Consider the following 17999-nt stretch of genomic DNA (forward strand, 5'->3'; position numbering starts at 1 on the left):
TTTACTCGGACACCAAATGACCTATCAAGCCAAAACTTGGGATTCGGGGACGCCTCAGCTAGGCCTACACATACCATAAGAAATGGACCTGCAGCTAGAACGTAACTATGTGTTTTATGTTTTTTTATGGTTTGAACCCAAGGCGTTGTGAATTTTGGGCCAGCTCTGAAGTATGCGATAGTTGGCTACTAAACGAGTTGGAAAAAGTGGGTTTGGTGTCAGTTTGTATCAGTTTGGTGTCAGAATGATATCTAATTGACTGATGGACGGTGACTTGCTGGTGACTCTTGTCCATTTGCAATATGTTTAAACAGTGAGGTACCATCACCAAAGTGATATTCTGAAATCAACCCTAACGAGCGATGGAGAGGTACCAGAATCACTGCCCAGCCATCCCGAGTTCATCGGGCCAGTCAATTTCGCATTCCTGCACGATTTTTATAGCATGACACATTTGTGATGGTAAATGCCCATTGAACCATATTGCAAATGCACAGTGACTTTGCAAAAGTGAAAATACATAAACAAATGGACATAATGAAATCAACACAACGAGCGATGGAAAGGAGCAACTATCACTGCCAGGCCATCCTGTGTTCATCAGGCCAGTCAATTTTGCATTTCTGCATGATTTTTGAGCATGCCAAATTCGTGATGGTAAATGCCCATTGTGTTGGACAATAGGAGTCCCGGTAAATGCATTTACAACCAAATTTTTATTTTTGGGTTACCAGGTGGCTATCTTCAATCACCAGTTGCACAACAATGCACGTGCATTTGCAATATGATTCTATAGTGAAAAAACATCACCAAATGGACATGATGAAATCAACACCACGAGTGATGGAAAGGAACAACTATCTCTGCCCGGCCATCCTGTGTTCATCAGGCCAGTCAATTTTGCATTTCTGCAGGAGTTTTGAGCACGAAAAATTTGTAATGGTAAATGCCCATTGAAACATATTGCAAATGCACGTGCATTTGCAAAATGATTCTATAGTGAAAACACATCACCAAATGGACATGATGAAATCAACACAATGAGTGATGGAAAGGAACAACTATCACTGCCCGGCATCCCGAGTTCATCAGGCCAGTCAATTTTGCATTTCTGCAGGATTTTTGAGCATGTCAAATTTCTTATGACATTTGGCCCCCACAAAACATATGCCTTATGCACATGTAAAAAAATATATAAAAAATTATGACAATAAAATACAACAAAAGTATGTTGATACAGTTCTTATACGTGTGTAATTGACACAAAAATCGAAAGAATTTCAAAAAACGGTCCAGAAAGCACTTTTTAGGGGTGTGTGAATTTTTTTATGAAATTTTGCCATTTTTGACTTTTGACTTCCTATGAAATTATATTGCAAATGGACAAAACATGTGCCTTATGCGCAAGTAAAAAAAAAAAATAATTATGATAATAAAATTGGACAAAAGTATATTCATACAGTTCTTACACATGTGTAATTGACAAAAAATCTAAAAAATTTCAAAAACGGTCCAGAAAGCACTTTTTAAAGGGGTGATAAGTTTATGACAAAAAAACTTTTTTCAAAATGTTGCTTTTGGATGTTGACTTGGGTTACATTTCCAATATGAACAACCAAGGTGGAGCGCACACGCCACCTGTTGGATTTTTAAAGTGTTACAACTGGCATTTGCCATATGGCATTTGCAAAACACTTTGCATGAATCAACGCCAAATTGGGTGGTATTGGACACCGTGTATATGTTTTGTCCTATGCCAATGCTTTCCCATTCATTTTTATCAATTTCTCGGGGATAATCCCTTACATGTGGAGGCCCCAGGAGAGTCTCTGTGTATCTCTGTACCTCCCTCGTGGGGCAGCACCAAAGCCATGCCTTTTCTGCAGGGTAGGATTTGGCACACTAACAATAAGCTTCCCGATGAGGCTTGTGGCTTTTCAGAGACTTTAAATAATGTGGCCCCCATTAGAGACTTTGCCATTTAGGTTCGAGGCCTTTTTGTGGATGTTAATATTTCCATAAGAAATATTGGGGCGGCTGTAAAAAAAAGCTGTCCTGCTCCTCTCTACCAAACTTCCCCTCACAGTCCCTTCAGTTTCCCTTAAGGTAGTTTTACAGCTCAGCCTACCTAAGGTATCCCTCACCAACGATAGCCCTTCCATTACCAACCATAAAGATTGTGCATCGCATCTCGACACTGCACCCGCCCACTCAGTTCATTGTGTTATCATCGTCCGAAGGGAGAAGACGCACATTTTAGAGGAATTTTTACTGTCGAAATATATACGAATATCTGAATTTTGAGCGTGCATTGTCCAGATGCACATTTCCAAGTGATCTAGGATGTAAGTAATGGAGCTGGAGTATAGAAGCAGAGTTGACATTTAATTAGGAACGGACATGCAACAGGACAAGAACAGCGTCAGAACTGGGAAACACAAAGACAGATGACAAACAATGCAGCAGCGTGGAACAGAGCTGGGGAACTGACAAATATAGGGGAGGTAATAAAAACAGGTGATAGAGTGAGTCCATGTGAGTCCAGTATTGCTGAAGCGTGTGACGAGGGAAGGCAGGTGTGCATAAATGATGGTGGCAGGAGTGTGTAATGCAGGGTAGCCTCGCGTCCTCGAACGCCAGGGGGAAAGAGCGGGAGCAGGCATGACAGTGCCCCTACCCGGCGTCCCACCTGGGCGAGCCAGCTGAGACATGGGTGCTGGACAAGCCGGCTGGGGTTAAACTCCCCACGAACCGGCAGGTGCATACGTGCCTGGCGAACCGGCTGAGTCAAGGAAGCATGATGATCCGGCTGAGGCATGAACGCCTGTCAATCCTGCTGTGGAGTAGAAGCCCAATGATCTGACGGAGCATGACATGGGATGGGAATCTGCCGAGCCAACCTCGGCAAGGAAACCTCTCGAGCCAGCTAGGACGTGGAAGCCCCGAAGAGCTGGCTAAGGCACCCTTGGTTCCATCGGCGGTGGAATTAAAGCCCGACATCCGCAACAAAACAAGAAAACTCCTGGGCCGGCTGGGTGAACAAGACCTGACGATCCGGCTGATATCCGACGAGGGATGGGCGCACTCTGTGGCAACGGGGGCAAGGAAACCTCTCGAGCCAGCTATGGCGTGGAAGCCCGACAAGCTGGTTAGGCACCCCGGTTCCATGAACCCAGGACCAACGTCACCACCAAACGGAACGCCAGTACTCACTGATGCTTTATGCGTTGGATGCTGCATTCTGTAAGGAATGACGCTGGAGAATAGAAGCAGGTACAGGGAGTTGACATTTAATTAGGAACGGACATATTGGGTAAGGAAACCAATATCTAAATGCAAAACTTGCTGAACATTTCATTTAAAGAATTACTACCTTTAGAAGGCCCAGCCAAACAAAGAAAAGTTTGAAAGTAGTATGCTGTTAAAAGACTGAATCACTCGAGATATTTAAAGGTTAGGATATACCTTTATCATTTCTACCTGAAAATACCTCTGTATTTCAATCACATATCACTTCACTGAGCATCAACAGTGGGAATACACAAGGGTGCATTCTCAACCCCTCCCTTACTCCCTGTTCTCCCACTTCTGCATGGCCATGCATACCTCCAACTCAATAATCAAGTTTGCAGACGGCACAACAGTAGTGGGCTTGATTAACAACAACGACGAGGCAGCCTACAGGGAGGGAGGTGAGGGTACTCGGAGTGTGGTATCAGGAAAACAACCTCTCACTCAACGTCAACATAACAACGGAGATGATCGTGGACTTCAGGAAACAGCAGAGGGAGCACCTCCATATCCACATCGAAGGGACAATACTGGAGAAGGTGGAAAGTTTTTATTTCCTCGGCGTACCCATCACAGACAAATTGAAGTGGTCCACCCACACAGACAGTGTGGTGAAGAAGGCGCAACAGCGCTCCTTCAACCTCAGGGGCTGAAGAAATGTGGCTTGTCACTCAAAACCATGACAAACTTTTACAGATGCACAATCGAGAGCATCCTGTCGGTCTGTATCACAGCCAGGTACGGCAACTGCTCCGCACACAACCGTAAGACTCTGCAGAGGGTAGTGAGGTCTGCACAATGCATCACCGGGGGAAAACTACCTGCCCTCCATGACACCTAAAGCACCCGATGTAACAGGAAGGCCAAAAAGTTAATCAAGGAAAACAACCACCTGAGCCACTGCCTGTTCACACCGCTACCTTACAGAAGTCGAGGTCAGAGCAGGCTCATCAGAGCTTGGACTGAGAGACTGAAAAACAGCTTCTATCTCAAGGCCATCAGACTGCTAAACAGCATTCACTAACTCAGAGAGGCTGCTGCCTACATTGAGACCTAATCACTGGCCACTTTAATAAATGGATCACTTGTCACTTTAAACAATACCAGTTGAAATAATTCCACTTTAATAATGTTTACATATCTTACATTACTCATATCATATGTACATACTGCATTTTATACCATCTATTGCATGTTGCTTATGCTTATCGCTCACATATATATTTATATGTATATATTCTCATTCACCCCTTCAGATTTGTGGGTCCAGAGTAACGCCGAGGTCTTTCACAGTGTTATTTGAGACGACTGCACAACCATTACGATTAATTGTCAGATTCAACAAAAGATCTCTTTGTTTCTTGGGACCTAGAACAAGCATCTCTGTTTTGTCCGAGTTTTAAAGTAGAAAGTGTGCAGCCATCCACTTCCTTAAGTCTGAAACACATGCTTCTAGCGAGGGCAATTTTGGGGCTTCACCATGTTTCATTGAAATGTACAGCTGTGTGTCATCTGCATAGCATTGAAAGTTAACATTATGTTTTCGATTGACATCCCCAAGAGTTAAAATATATAGTGAAAACAATAGTGGTCCTAAAACGGAACCTTGAGGAACACCGAAATGTACAGATACTTGTTAGATATTACTGCATTGTTGGAACTATAAGCACAAGCATTTCACTCCACTCGCATTAACATCTGCTAACCATGTGTATGTGACCAATACAATTTCATTTGAAATTTGATTTGATTTGATTTCAGTAGTAATGAAGGAATACAAATCTACCAGTGAAAAACTGTCCAGCTGTTGTTGTTATTATTTAGCCCATATTCCTAGAGCGCAATGACTACATCAAGATTGTGACTCTACAAACTTGCTGGATGCATTTGCAGATTTTTTTTTGGGCTGCTGTCACCACCCACCTCAGCCCACACTGCCACAAGAAGCCATCATGCACCTGAATAAGATGAGTTGCCTACACACCTCTCTCATCTAAGAGACCACCAGCCCTGCTCCAGGCCTCCTCAGTGGTCAGGGAGTGACCACACCCTCACCAGTTGGGAGCTGATGAGGGAATATGAGTACCTATGTCACGAGCAGCAAGAGATCAGGAGGGCGTACTCAGGCTACATCTCACTGTTTTATTATTAGTTTGTGTTTGTGTGGTTGACAACATTAGCTAAATATTTGCAATTCAACACTTCCTCACGTCTTTGCAAATAGTGTTTGTGAATTAAATGTTAGATATATTTGTCGTCCTTAACGTAGGAGACACTGCTAGTTAGCCAACAGCTAGCCAACGTCTACTGAATAGAACTTCCGCACTCAACAACCCGGTCGCATAGCCATAGTTAGCTAGCCAGCTATTGTCGTTCTTTAACGCAACGTAACGTAATCAACACTGCTAGCTAGCCAGCTAGCCCACGAATAGCAGCACTGTAGAAACTATTACACTCAACGGAACGACTTGATTAGTGTAGTCTCAACAACGCAGCCACTGCCAGCTAGCCTACAAAGTCAACAACGCAGCCACTGCCAGCTAGCCTACTTCAGCAGTATTGTATCATTTTAATCATTTTAGTCAATAAGATTCTTGCTACGTAAGCTTAACTTTCTGAACATTCGAGACGTGTAGTCCACTTGTCATTCCAATCTCCTTGCATTAGCGTAGCCTCTTCTGTAGCCTGTCAACTATGTGTCTGTCTATCCCTGTTCTCTCCTCTCTGCACAGACCATACAAACGCTCCACACCGCGTGGCCGCGGCCACCTAATCTGGTGGTCCCAGCGCGCACGACCCACGTGGAGTTCCAGGTCTCCGGTAGCCTCTGGAACTGCCGATCTGCGGCCAACAAGGCAGAGTTCATCTCAGCCTATGCCTCCCTCCAGTCCCTCGACTTCTTGGCACTGACGGAAACATGGATCACCACAGATAACACTGCTACTCCTACTGCTCTCTCTTCGTCCGCCCACGTGTTCTCGCACACCCCGAGAGCTTCTGGTCAGCGGGGTGGTGGCACCGGGATCCTCATCTCTCCCAAGTGGTCATTCTCTCTTTCTCCCCTTACCCATCTGTCTATCGCCTCCTTTGAATTTCATGCTGTCACAGTTACCAGCCCTTTCAAGCTTAACATCCTTATCATTTATCGCCCTCCAGGTCCCCTCGGAGAGTTCATCAATGAGCTTGATGTCTTGATAAGCTCCTTTCCTGAGGACGGCTCACCTCTCACAGTTCTGGGCGACTTTAACCTCCCCACGTCTACCTTTGACTCATTCCTCTCTGCCTCCTTCTTTCCACTCCTTTCCTCTTTTGACCTCACCCTCTCACCTTCCCCCCCTACTCACAAGGCAGGCAATACGCTCGACCTCATCTTTACTAGATGCTGTTCTTCCACTAACCTCATTGCAACTCCCCTCCAAGTCTCCGACCACTACCTTGTATCCTTTTCCCTCTCGCTCTCATCCAACACTTCCCACACTGCCCCTACTCGGATGGTATCGCGCCATCCCAACCTTCGCTCTCTCTCCCCCGCTACTCTCTCCTCTTCCATCCTATCATCTCTTCCCTCTGCTCAAACCTTCTCCAACCTATCTCCTGATTCTGCCTCCTCAACCCTCCTCTCCTCCCCTTTCTGCATCCTTTGACTCTCTATGTCCCCTATCTTCCAGGCCGGCTCGGTCCTCCCCTCCCGCTCCGTGGCTCGACGACTCATTGCGAGCTCACAGAACAGGGCTCCGGGCAGCCGAGCGGAAATGGAGGAAAACTCGCCTCCCTGCGGACCTGGCATCCTTTCACTCCCTCCTCTCTACATTTTCCTCCTCTGTCTCTGCTGCTAAAGCCACTTTCTACCACTCTAAATTCCAAGCATCTGCCTCTAACCCTAGGAAGCTCTTTGCCACCTTCTCCTCCCTCCTGAATCCTCCTCCCCCTCCCCCTCCTCCTGTCTCTGCAGATGACTTCGTCAACCATTTTGAAAAGAAGGTCGACGACATCCGATCCTCGTTTGCTAAGTCAAACGACACCGCTGGTTCTTCTCACACTGCCCTACCCTGTGCTCTGACCTCTTTCTCCCCTCTCTCTCCAGATGAAATCTCGCGTCTTGTGACGGCCGGCCGCCCAACAACCTGCCCGCTCGACCCTATCCCCTCCTCTCTTCTCCAGACCATTTCCGGAGACCTTCTCCCTTACCTCACCTCGCTCATCAACTCATCCCTGACCGCTGGCTACGTCCCTTCCGTCTTCAAGAGAGCGAGAGTTGCACCCCTTCTGAAAAAACCTACACTCGATCCCTCCGATGTCAACAACTACAGACCAGTATCCCTTCTTTCTTTTCTCTCCAAAACTCTTGAACGTGCCGTCCTTGGCCAGCTCTCCCGCTATCTCTCTCAGAATGACCTTCTTGATCCAAATCAGTCAGGTTTCAAGACTAGTCATTCAACTGAGACTGCTCTTCTCTGTATCACGGAGGCGCTCCGCACTGCTAAAGCTAACTCTCTCTCCTCTGCTCTCATCCTTCTAGACCTATCGGCTGCCTTCGATACTGTGAACCATCAGATCCTCCTCTCCACCCTCTCCGAGTTGGGCATCTCTGGCGCGGCCCACGCTTGGATTGCGTCCTACCTGACAGGTCGCTCCTACCAGGTGGCGTGGCGAGAATCTGTCTCCTCACCACGCGCTCTCACCACTGGTGTCCCCAGGGCTCTGTTCTAGGCCCTCTCCTATTCTCGCTATACACCAAGTCACTTGGCTCTGTCATAACCTCACATGGTCTCTCCTATCATTGCTATGCAGACGACACACAATTAATCTTCTCCTTTCCCCCTTCTGATGACCAGGTGGCGAATCGCATCTCTGCATGTCTGGCAGACATATCAGTGTGGATGACGGATCACCACCTCAAGCTGAACCTCGGCAAGACGGAGCTGCTCTTCCTCCCGGGAAGGACTGCCCGTTCCATGATCTCGCCATCACGGTTGACAACTCCATTGTGTCCTCCTCCCAGAGCGCTAAGAACCTTGGCGTGATCCTGGACAACACCCTGTCGTTCTCAACTAACATCAAGGCGGTGGCCCGTTCCTGTAGGTTCATGCTCTACAACATCCGCAGAGTACGACCCTGCCTCACACAGGAAGCGGCGCAGGTCCTAATCCAGGCACTTGTCATCTCCCGTCTGGATTACTGCAACTCGCTGTTGGCTGGGCTCCCTGCCTGTGCCATTAAACCCCTACAACTCATCCAGAACGCCGCAGCCCGTCTGGTGTTCAACCTTCCCAAGTTCTCTCACGTCACCCCGCTCCTCCGCTCTCTCCACTGGCTTCCAGTTGAAGCTCGCATCCGCTACAAGACCATGGTGCTTGCCTACGGAGCTGTGAGGGGAACGGCACCTCAGTACCTCCAGGCTCTGATCAGGCCCTACACCCAAACAAGGGCACTGCGTTCATCCACCTCTGGCCTGCTCGCCTCCCTACCACTGAGGAAGTACAGTTCCCGCTCAGCCCAGTCAAAACTGTTCGCTGCTCTGGCTCCCCAATGGTGGAACACACTCCCTCACGACGCCAGGACAGCGGAGTCAATCACCACCTTCCGGAGACACCTGAAACCCCACCTCTTTAAGGAATACCTAGGATAGGATAAAGTAATCCTTCTCACCCCCCCCCCTTAAAAGATTTAGATGCACTATTGTAAAGTGGCTGTTCCACTGGATGTCATAAGGTGAATGCACCAATTTGTAAGTCGCTCTGGATAAGAGCGTCTGCTAAATGACTTAAATGTAATGTAAATGTAAATGTATTTCCTTAAACATCCTGTATTGTGTGCGTATTCTTTTACCCTTGTCATGCCTACTCCTGCTCACTCCGTGATCGGCATCGCTGGTCTACTACTCACCGGGCCTGGCAACCCACATTATGCACACCTGGCAACCATCATTGCACACACCTGCTCCCCATCATTACGCACACCTGGACTTAATCACCACCCTGACTACTTTATATAGCAATCAGTGGCCTCAGTTATCAGGCAGTATTGGTTTTGTTCATGTTCAGTACGCTTCTCCTGTTTTGTTTGTCTGCTTTAAAAAAAAATGTACCTTCTCGACCTGCTTCCTGACTCCAAGCAAATACGTTACAGAATACTGCATCAGAAAATATGTAAGCAGCAGAAGATAACAGCATCTTCCACATGTTCAAGGAACAGGGTGATATACTCCACCAACACCTCCAGCTGGCAGTACTGGGTATGACCTTGAAGGAGGTCCTCCGCGTTCTCAGCCGCCTCGACACCACCATCTGGCTCTACTGGGTACGACCGTGATGGAGGGCCTCCGCGTTCTCAGCCGCCTTGACACCACCAGCTGGCTCTACTGGGTACTACAGTGAAGGAGGTCCTCCGCGTTCTCTACCGCCTCGACACCACCAGCAAGGTTCTCCAATCCTCTGTAGGGCCTCCTACCATGGGTCGTTGCAGTGAGCCAGTCCCCCAGCCGTCCACCCAGGTCATCGAAGCCCGACTGTCCCTTCCGGAGAAGTATGACGGCACTACATCAAAATGCCGTGGCTTCCTATTCCGGGGCTCCTCTATTTCACCTATCATACGGGAGCCCCTACCACCGAGTGTTCCAAGGTTGCTACGGTCATTTCCCTGCTGACCGGACGGTCATTGGAATGGGCTACGACCATCTGGGAGAAAGGAAAGGAGGAGCTGGGTTTGTTTGAGAGGTTCATGGCTCTGTTCAGGGTGGTCCTCCAGAGGGCAGAGATGGAGGTGAGAGAGTTTTCCAACTCCAGCATGGTGCCCAGATCACTGCGGATTAGGCCCTCATCTTTCGTAGTGTGGCAGCCTCCAGAGGATGGGATGAGCCGGCACTCCGCACTCTATTCCCAGTGGACTGCACGAAGAGGTCCAGACGGTGTTGGCCCCCACAGCCCGGTCCGTCTGGTGCCTCCTCCAAGCACCAGGCCTCCTGTAGGTCTCCCCAGCCTGGTGGGTCCTGTGGCAGCCCCACACACCAGGCTGTCTCTCTGTCTCCTCCCTCCAGGTTCTCACGCCTGTCCGGAGCTCCCTCCTGTCCAGAGCTGCCAGAGCTGCCCTTTCTGTCCGGAGCTGCCAGAGCCGCCCTCCTGTCCGGAGCTGCCGGAGCCGCCCTCGACGCCCGTCTGTCCGGAGCTGCCAGAACCGCCCTCGACGCCCGTCTGTCCGGAGCTGCCAGAACCGCCCGTCTGTCCGGAGCTGCCAGAGCCGCCTTTTTCTGTCCGGAGCTGCCATAGCCGTCTGTATGTCCGGGAGCTGCCAGAGCCGCCCGTCTGTCCAAAGCTGCCAGAGCAACCCGTCTGTCCAGAGCTGCCAGAGCCGCCCGCCTGTCCGGCGCTGCCAGAGCCGCCCGTCTATCCGGGAGCTGCCAGAGCCACCACTGTCCAGAGCTGCCAGAGCTGCCAGAGCCTCCCGCCTGTCCCGCGCTGCCAGAGCCACCCGTCAGTCCGGAGCTGCCAGAGCCCCCTCCTGTCCGGCGCTGCCAGAGTCTCCCTCCTATTCAGTGCCCGCTGTAAGGGTCCCCAGTCCGGGGTCGGCGGCGAGGGTCGCACCTCCATAGGCGCTTCGTAAGTGGGACATGACTAAGGTGCAGTGGGGTCTATGTCCCGCACCAGAGCCGCCACCGCTGTGAAATGCCCAACCAGACCCTCCCCTATAGGTTCTGGTTTTGCAGCCGGAGTCCCTACCCTCCCCTATGGTTCTGGTTTTGCAGCCGGAGTCCGCACCTTTGGGTGGTGGGGGTGGTGTCACGTCCTGACCTTAGTTCCTTTTTTATCTCTATTTTGGTTTGGTCAGGGCGTGAGTTGGTGTGGGCATTCTATGTTTTGTTCTATGTTTTGTATTTCTGTGTTTGGCCTGGTATGGTTCCCAATCAGAGGCAGCTGTCTATCGTTGTCTCTGTGATTGAGAACCATACTTAGGTTTCCTGTTCCCACCTGTGTTTGTGGGTAGTTGTTTTATTTTTATTTTTTTTCATTTTTATTTTTACCTTTATTTTACTAGGCAAGTCAGTTAAGAACAAATTCTTATTTTCAATGACGGCCTAGGAACAGTGGGTTAACTGCCTGTTCAGGGGGTCAGAACGACAGATTTGTACCTTGTCAGCTCGGGGATTTGAACTTGTCAGCTCAGGGATTTGAACTTGCTTGCAACCTTCCGGCTACTAGTCCAACGCTCTAACCACTAGGCTACTCTGCCCCCTTATGTTGTTTCACCTGATAGGACTGTTTCGATTTTCGTTGTTGCACTTTTGTTATTCTTTTATTCAGTGTTCAGTTGTAATACATTTAACTTGGACATGTACCACGCTGCAGTTTGGTCTGAACTTTCCTACTCCTCATCAGATGAAGAAGATCGTAAGAACTGCTGCTCAAATTATTTGTTACTCTTATTTTTTACTTATATATTTTTCACTTTACATTTATTTTTTCTTAAAACTGCATTGTTGGTTAAAAAAGGCTTGTAAGTAAGCATTTCACTTCTAAGGTACTCACCTGATCGGAGCTTGAGAGAAATACATTTGAATTGATTTGGAGAAAATGTACCTTTTCTCTCATCTCCAACTATCAGTAAGGCTGAAGGACAGGCTCGCTGGGCACAGCAACATCCAATCCTGTCATACATTACATCATGCTTTCATTAATTATTTGTTTATCCAACCGTTTGTTCATGTGTGTGTGTGTGTGTGTGTGTGTGTGTGTGTGTGTGTGTGTGTGTGTGTGTGTGTGTGTGTGTGTGTGTGTGTGTGTGTGTGTGTGTGTGTGTGTGTGTGTGTGTGTGTGTGTGTGTGTGTGTGTCTGTGTCAGAGAGATCCTGGGGAGGGGAGTGGCTGTCAGTAACTCAGGGATAAATAGAGAGGCAGAGCTCAGTTTGTCAGAAGGCGGACCTGACAGGGTCACACACAGGACCAAGCAGGAGCAGGACCTCAGCATTTTCACCTTTTATTACAAATGGAGAAACATGAAGATATTAAATACTGTTTTCAAGATGGAAACTCCTCTTGCAGAAAGGCTTTGCTATCGACATCTATCTACATAACACTGTACATCTTCTTCTCATTGATTTCAGCAGTTACAGTATTTTTGAACCTACTGGTGATCATCTCCATCTCTCACTTCAAGCAGCTCCACACTCCAACCAACCTGCTCATCCTCTCTCTGGCTGTGTCAGATCTCCTGGTGGGACTGATTGTGATACCAGTAATGACTGTAGCAACAATGGAACCATGCTGGGGTTTTGGGGAATATTTCTGTGTGTTTCATTTCTACATGACTTTTTTATGTACTACTTTATCTCTGGGCAATTTGGTCTTGATATCTATTGACCGCTATGTTGCTGTGTGTGATCCCTTATTGTACCACTCTAAAATAACAATAACAGGAACTATCTGTTGTATATCCATTACCTGGTCTTGTTGTATCATATACGATGCTGTTATTATAAAAAAGTTGTAAATGTGCAGGTACTGCGTAGGTGTTTGACAGAATGTTTTATTGTTGAAGGAATAACCTGGGTTAATATAATTGACCTTGTAATTACAATGGTTGTCCCGTGTTCTATTATTATAACACTTTATTTGAAAATCTTTGTGGTGGCCAGATCACAGGCCAGAAAGGTATTTTCAAAAGAGGCTCCCAGAGTGTCTGGTGTTAAAACTGTACAGGCAAGTAAGTCTGAGAGAAAAGCAGCAAAAACTCTAGCTATTGTTGTTGTCAACTATTTAATTTGTTGGATTCCATCTCTATTTGTTTTCTCTTTTTTTCTATTTTATTAGAAAATTTCTTAGCATATTTCATCAGTTTTCTGCCACTTGTTAATTCCTTAATTAATCCAATAATTTATGCTTTCTTTTATCCATGGTTCAAAGTGACAGCTAAACGTATTTTAAATCTGAAATGAAGGTGTTCATAGTTCCTATAATTGTATTCCCTCGGTAGGCCAACATAGGTTTGATATAGTTTTGTAATACAATTGTTGTAATTATTTATTTCATGAAACAATACACTGACATTACTTATCTCAGTGTTGTCATCATAGATACATGTGGTGTTTTATAATGGAATGACTTGGAGGAGGCATGTATGTGGTTGTTTTATAAAATACATTGTAGTCATTGTGGATTGTATACTACAAATACCTAAGGCTTATGGTTGTTCCTTGTTATTTAATGATACATAGTATGTAAGTATTCTAAAAGTACATTCCCAGGACAACATGAGTCATTCTATATGTTGTTTAACATCTCCCTCTAGTGGCTCAATTGTGACACAAAGTCTTCATCCTGTGTTGTTAAGTTGAAATGTACTATACTGCTTATCAGATAAGGTCTAAGTCTATCTCAGTGGTGTATTGTATAAGTAGTTGATTTTAAAATGTTCAAAAAATGCAATTATGTGTAATACTTTATAGTAACATTAAGTAATGAACCATTTGTAAGGCATTTAGAGTTTGCTCACCATTTAATATTAAGGCCACATTTGTCAAATGTTACTTATCTTGGTATTCTCACATTTATAAATAACTTCTACAGTATATATATTAATTATTCAACACAACAGCCCAGGAGACTGTAGCAGACACTTCAACCTCAACATACTGGGTATTGACACTTCCAAAACTCTCACTACTTCACTGCTGAAAGGTCAGGGGTCACACCAGAGCAGCTCTCTCAGAAGCTGTTGAGTGTGAATGAATATGGAGATTGGGTAACACACTAAATCATTTATAATGTATAATAATGTATATTCATAAGATGTTTAATAAATGTCTATGAACCATTTAATAATCATTAGTAAGTCGTGAGAGTTTTGGTCTCTCTGCAAGTCGTGTTGCCGTCCCTAATCTAAAGTGAGGACTATTCATACTTTCTAATCATTTATAAATGTTTTGAACAGTGACCAGTTTAATTTATCACATAAAGATGGACATGCTACTATTGGTAGACATTCCAGCAGTCCTGGATGCTCCTTAAGTTCTCAAAATGACCTAGAACAAATCAATGGTTAAACAATAAGCACACAACACAGAGGATGTTAAAGGAAATGTATTGAACATTTTATTCCAAAACAGTCACACTGTTGTAGTAGTGTGCTGAAGGATGGTAACATTATTGTCTGTTGGCAGTGACTACAAAAACCAAAGTGTGGATTGCAGTCACTCATGAGAACCAATATCTAAATATATAATTTACTGCAGTTCATAGACTGCTTACAGGGTAATAGAACCAATATCTAAATATATAATTTAACTGAACATTATATTTAAAGGGTTACAACCTTTAATACACTACAAGTGAAGGTGTCCACATACTTATGACTTCTTCAATTGGGGGACTAGATACAGAAGATGTTTTCATTTCTAAATGGGAAAACCTATATATATATATATGGAAATACCCTAAAATAAAAACATTGATCATTATATCATTTGATGCAAATTGAAAATGATGGACTGAAGAGCAAAGTTTAAAAAAGTTTTATTTCAGAGTTTTACACCCATTGGGCACACATTGTAAGGAATTTACATTCTGCTCACTTTTTAATATTACGCCCCATTTTGTGTAATGTTATTCATCTAGGTATTCTCACATTTATAAATAACTACTACAGTTACACATGAATTATTCAGCACAATAGTGCAGGAGACCACAGCAGACACTTCAATGTCAACATACTGGTGTATGAACAGTACCACTACTCTCACTACATCACTGCTGCCAGGTCAAGGGTCACACCAGAGCAGCTCTCTCAGATGCTGTTTACTCTGAAGGAATATAAAGAGTGGGTATCACACTAAATAATTAATATTTGATTCGTAAATTGTTTATTCATTTGTCATTAATCCAATATTTATTTTAGTTAACTGGTAATTCACATAATTATAAACAACTTTTATAGTATATGATTCATAAGATCATTCCAAAGATGTTTAATTAATGTATTTTTACCATTTAATACTCATTAGTAAAGTTGTTTTTCCCCTAATCTAAAGTGAAGACTATTCTTTATAAATGTTTTGAACAGTGACCAGTGTTATTTATCACATAAAGATGGACCTGCTATTGGTAGATATTCCAGCAGTACCTGATGCTCCTTAAGTTCTCAAAATGACCTGGAACATATCAATGGTTAAACAATAAGAACACAACACAGAGGATGTTAAAGGAAATATATTGAACATTTTATTAGTAGTAGTGTGCTGAAGGAAGTAATCTGTTTGTCTGAAAATGATAGCATCCTTGTTTCAGTCACTCAGTAGAAATCAAATAAAATGTGTGGGACATGGACGCCGACATATGGCAGATCCTGCGTATGGAAACAGCACCTGCACATTGCCCGGAGGACTGCGACAACGTGTCCACGGGTGTGCAGGACCGGCTCCTTACCTGGGCGCACACAGTGCCTGTGTTGTTGTGTCATCCTGGGATAGGCCATACCATCGCCTGCGTAACTGAGAAGTACTGGTGGCCCACCTTGGCTAGAGACGTCTCTTCCTGCTCCATCTGTCCCCAGTGTAAGACGCCCAGAAACCTCCCTTATGGAAGGTGCCTTCCCCTGCCGGTTCCACATTGAAACTGGTCTCACCGCTTGGTGGACTTTGTCACTGACCTTCCCCCTCCCAGGGGAACACCACTGTTCTCATCATTATGGACCGGTTTTCCAAAGCTTGTCGCCTCCTTCCACTGCCTTGGTTTCCGTCGGCCATGCAAACCGCGGAGGATCTTTTTACTCAAGGTCTTCTGGCAGTACTGGATCCCATAGTGCATTGTGTCAGACCATGGCCCTCAGTTCACCTCACACGTATGGAAGGCGTTCATGGAACACCTGGGGGTCACAGTCAGTCTCACCTCCGGGTACCGTCCTCAAGCAAATGGGCAGGTGGAGAGGGTCAAGGAAGTGGGCATGTTGCTGAGATCTTACTGTCAGGACTGGCTGGGGGAGTGGGCATATTTTCTACCTTGAGCTGAGTACATTGGGGTATCAGCCGGCCCTGGCACCTTGGTATCCGAGGCAGACCGAGGCCCCTGCAGTGGACGAGTGGTTTTGACATGCTGAGGAAATCTGGAACGCTGCACACACTCATCTCCAGCGGGCCGTATGTTGGCACAAGGAACAGACCGACTGCCATCGCAGTGAGGCGCCTGTCTCGCCTGGCGACCGGGTCTGGCTCTCTACCGGTACTGCTGCTCATTCTGTTCACCAGCTCTGGAGGTCTACATCACCAGCTTTCTAGGCTTCACTGAAATGGATCATTACCACCAACCCTGGACTGTCTTGTCTCATTACACACACCTGGTTCCCCTTGATAAGTAGGTGTAAATATGTGCCCTCTGTTCCACATTGTCCTTGTCAATTATTATTCCATTTCTGTTGCTCTGTTGTATTGGCTTGTGTCAGTGTCAGTGTGCACTTGTTATTACGGGTCTAGTCTTGTGTATTGCTATTACTGGTCTTGTCCCGTGTATTTATTAGAGATTTACACCTCACTCTTTGTTTGGGTTACAGCACTGTGTTTTATATACAGTTTATGTCAGAAGTTAACATACTCATAGGTTGGAGTCATTAAAACTCGGTTTTCAACCACTCCACAAATGTCTTCTTAAAACAAACTATAGTTTTGGCAAGTTGGTTTGGACATCTACTTTTTGCATGATACAAGAAGTTATTCCAACTATTGTTTACAGACAGTTTATTTCACTTATAATTCACTGTATCACAATTCCAGTGGGTCAGAAGTTTACATACACTAAGTTGACTGTGCCTTTAAACAGCTTGGGAAATTCCAGAAAATGATGTCATGGCTTTAGAAGCTTCAAAATGATGTCAATTAGCCTGAAGCAATTGGAGGTGTACCTGTGGATGTATTCCAAGGCCTACCTTCAAACTCAGTGCCTCTTTGCTTGACATCATGGGAAAATCTAAAGTAATCGCCAATACCTCAGATTTTTTTTTTTTTTTTACCTCCACAAGTCTGGTTCATCCAGACTTGGAGCAATTTCCAAACGCCTGAAGGTACCATGTTCATCTGTACAAACAATAGTATGCAAGTATAAACACCATGGGACCACGCAGCCATCATACCGCTCAGGAAGGAGATTCGTTCTGTCTCCTAGAGATTAACGTTCTTTTTGTGCAAAAGTGCAAACCAATCCCAGAACAACAGCAATTGACAATTTCTTACTTTTCATCTATTTTCTGCCACTTGTTAATTCCTCAATAAATGACTAATCCTATTTTAACTCTGAACTTCCTATAATTTTATTCCCTAGTTTCACAAACATAGGATTGACATAGTTATGTTATACAATTGTTGTAACTGCTTCTTTCATGTAACAATACGAGACATTACTTATCTCAGTGTTGTCATCATAGATACATGTTGTGTTGATACAGAATGATTTGGATGGATTGGATTTGAGTGACTTTGAGAAGGCATACATTTGTGGTTGTTCCGTGTTATTCAATGATAAATAGCAAGTATTCTAAAAGTACATTCCGAGGACATCATGAGTCGTACTATATGTTGTTTAACATCTCCCTCCAGTGGCTCAATTGTGACACAACGTCTTCATCAAGTGTTTTTATTTATTTTTTATTTCACCTTTATTTAACCAGGTAGGCTAGTTGAGAACAGGTTCTCATTTGCAACTGCGACCTGGCCAAGATAAAGCATAGCAGTGT

General features: G+C 45.3%; 1 protein-coding gene and 2 pseudogenes across 1 annotated transcript in view; all 3 read left to right on the plus strand.

Annotated features, from left to right (window-relative positions):
* LOC118375225 (trace amine-associated receptor 13c-like) overlaps positions 1–17999 on the plus strand; it is a 189367-nt gene that overhangs the window by 83811 nt on the left and 87557 nt on the right. The gene's annotated exons all lie outside the window — the stretch shown is intronic.
* Positions 1–17999, plus strand: part of LOC127931185 (trace amine-associated receptor 13c-like) — a 200701-nt pseudogene that overhangs the window by 83723 nt on the left and 98979 nt on the right.
* LOC118375226 (trace amine-associated receptor 6-like) overlaps positions 12207–17999 on the plus strand; it is a 55169-nt pseudogene continuing 49376 nt past the window's right edge.

The sequence above is a fragment of the Oncorhynchus keta genome, chromosome 7 (assembly GCF_023373465.1).
Source record: "Oncorhynchus keta strain PuntledgeMale-10-30-2019 chromosome 7, Oket_V2, whole genome shotgun sequence".
NCBI classification, from domain to species: Eukaryota; Metazoa; Chordata; class Actinopteri; order Salmoniformes; family Salmonidae; genus Oncorhynchus; species Oncorhynchus keta.